Source organism: Caloenas nicobarica, chromosome 5 (genome assembly GCF_036013445.1).
Source record: "Caloenas nicobarica isolate bCalNic1 chromosome 5, bCalNic1.hap1, whole genome shotgun sequence".
Lineage (NCBI taxonomy): Eukaryota > Metazoa > Chordata > Aves > Columbiformes > Columbidae > Caloenas > Caloenas nicobarica.
The window spans coordinates 48,547,889-48,551,378 of NC_088249.1; positions in this window are offsets into that span (position 1 = coordinate 48,547,889).

The following is a 3,490-nucleotide window of genomic DNA, read 5'->3' on the forward strand; positions in this document are numbered from 1 at the left end:
AGGGTGATGTATTTTGAATCTCCTATGTTTTGTGATGTTTAAAGATTAGCAGAATTTACTAATAAAAATTTCCATTTTCAAGTAAGGCTCCTGCTGACACATGTTGACATCTCCTAGGAGCTGCACACAATTAGTTTCCTCCCACTGTTTTTCTCCAGACTGAAAGCCACATTGGAAGTTTTATCAAAGATCACTTGGAACCACTTATAGGGTTTAAATTCCACCAGGGGACACCCTCTGTGGTGGTCACAAGTTTACCCTTGCTGCTTGTGCCAATATGAAATGGTCCTTCTAACAAGGCTGATGCAGCCTTTAAGCAAAATAAATGATCTTGTTTCTTCATCAAGACCCTGGAGACTGGATTCTTTCACCTGATCCTGGGCAAGTTGTGGAACCTCTGTACATGCCACAGGCCAACCCTACACCTGCTTAACTACCACATTTCACCCATGGGTAAGTTTGTTGTGGATTTCTGGCGTCAATAGGTCTTGCCCTTTTGATCCATGTAACTTGATTTTTGTTAAAAAAAAAATCAGTTTTTTTCCTATTGACATGTTTCATCCCCTTCCCCAGCCTTTTAAGTAACTTTTCTGTCTCCAAGCATGTCTTTCATATGCTATGATGCTAGATTGAAATCCAAATCCAGATTCTTATCTCTAACTCCAAATATTGCTGACACCCAGAGATTTTACAAATATGTCATATGTTGTTAGAACGGTTAACTCGTGAGAACATATGAACTATTTTTACTACAGAATAATGTTAATTTGTGAGTGTTCTTTCAGAAGAAGAAATCACTAGTAAGCTTACTATCTAAATACATGCAACATGCCAGCATTATTATCTAAAATGTTAAATGCTTGTAAGCAGATTTCAACACATATTTTGGCTGTGTGATCCCAGTTTTTGAAATGGGAGAAGTTATGTCTGTTTTAGCAGAACAATGCTGCCGTAACTGCAGTCTTCGATCTCAGGTGGAAGTTATTTGCGTATCTTGGGGAATTGTCTGCTGTCTCCAGCCTGTTGACTTACCTGACTGGTCTTTGAGGAACCTATCTTATGGACACCCAGGGTTTTCCCTTCTCCTTTTTGATTTAGGTCTTCTCCCTATGCTTTGTTCTACAGTCAGTTCTCCCTTACTCTAGTTACAAACTAACAGAACTAATCATTCTTATAAATCATTAACCTATTTTATATTAAATCAGAGATGCACCAAGACCTTTGGGAAACCTGTGATGTTTAATACTGAGAACTCAGTGTTATGCTGTCGAAGACTACCATACACACTGAATGTCTGTGTCATTTCACTTACATTTGTGAAAACATCACAGACAGACACTGGCTTTGTAACAAAGACAGAAAGTGGACCAGTAAGGCAAGAGACCAGCTGTTATATACAATTTAAGGTGATTGTAACTAAACTGCTTCACTTAAATGCAACAGATTGTTGGTAAGACTGAAGATTTTGGTCTTTCTAAACACCAAATATTGATTTTTTGGAAGACGGAGGTTTCTGTGTTTTTGTTGGAACATGTGATAAGGAAGTATGAATTGTTTGATCTCTTACATTACAGGATTACAGGCTACAGAATATCACCTCTGCAGAGCAAGTATCAGAATAATCCTGTCTGGTTGTAAATCTTAAGAAACAGAATTTGACAGGTTTCTAAAACCAAAAGTGACTGATATAAGAACATGAGAGAGAACATGCCACTCCAATAAAAAAAAATCACTAATCCATCTTCAAAAGAAGTAATTCAAAGTGTTTGAAACAACTTTGAATGACGCAGAACACATGAAGGAAGTGAAAATTCCTTTAAAAACGATTTTCACTTATTTTTCTTTAGCCAGAAGAAAAATAACCTTTCAGCAAAATTGGAAGAAAAGATGCTGTCCCTTTGACACCTGTCTTCTTCCTTGTTTTGTGAGCAAGATGGAAAGCCATCCTATGCCTCACAACCTTAACTGCAACCGTGTTACTGAAGTTACGGTGATGAAATACAATCTTCTGTTGTAAGACTGAGAAGTTTTTGTCCCTGCACCTGTTGCTGTCTTTACAATGCCTGACCTCTGAGAAGCACTTCTGGATGAAGATAGAAAATAGTGGTCCCAGAGATTCTAAGCATTACTTTGTTGGCTGCATCTCTAGAAATTCAGCAGGATCTGGAAATAAACTGGAATCAAGTGCTCAATTCACAAAATCTAGCCTTAGTTGTAGGTGGGAAAAAAAGACACCAAACCATAAAAAGGGAAAAAAATACTTGTCCCAGTGAACACTGTCTCTCACAAGGCCCAAGTTTGCACAGTAGGCTACAGAATGCACATATTCCTCAGTTTCTTTCATCACCATTTCCTCATTTTTCAGGTCTTATTCTCTAAGCATGTCTACTAGTAAAGGGGAGTTCCCATTCAGTCTAGCTTTCATTTTAAGTCTACTGTACAGATACAGCAGTAGACTTTCTACATTTTGGATTTTCAAATGTTGAACTTTCCCTAACCCTGTTTAATTCTACCTGGGAGATGAATGCTGTATGTGAACAAACATGGGAAACATTGTTCTCCAGGAAATGTGTGACAAACAGGTCCTCTGAATGCTTGCACACCTCTCTCCTAACTTTATACTTCAGTATTTTCTGGATACACCTGCCAGAACTGCAGAGAAAAGGGGTAAGGATGAGGCCCTAGAGCCCATAAGATGCTCACTTCTCTGCCAGGATCCCTTGTCAGCCTTCCTGTAAGGGACAGGATTAGTGTGTTCAGGTTGAGAAATGTAAAACACCTGGGATTCGGTTTGTTGCTGGCTCCTGTCAGCATACCAGGAGCTAAAAAGGATTGAACTGAATAACTGAATGGGAGCTTTTTTTTTTTTTTTTTTTGTCTTGTCATGATCAGTTTTCAACACTCAGGTTAGTGTAGGGCTAGGGAACCTAATGGTTTGAGAGACCAGTTGCTTGCTACTTTCAGTCAGCACTCTTTCCTGGCTCCAGCACCCTGCTGAATCAAACAATAGTTTAATCCCTAAATCTGCTCACTTCCCTGTAATTATAGGCAAAGGATAGACACCTGATGTGCAAGAGAAGCCCAGGGCACAGTCTCACCTGCATGAGCGTTGCTCCCAGCTCTAGCTCTAGGGAATCTAGCAGATGAACTCTTGCCTCTCTATTGTTGCCAATACATGGGCTTTTTGTACTATACCTTACAATAGAAAAGAGAAGCTAAGGATACCAACCCTTCCTAATGCTGCAGGCTATGTATAATGTGGGAACTGTCTGTAACTTTTGAAGCCTGGGATTTCCAAATTCTATTTTGAATATTTCTCAGTGACTGTCTATGTACAGTACAATGCCTACAGTAAAATGAACATAAGCACTAAATATATGGCCATACAAAGTTCAGAAACAAACATAACTCCCTAAGTAATAGAGTGTTAAAACTGTTGCTATCACTTAATTCAGATTTATTGCCAAAATAGCTCTGCCTTCAGGAAACT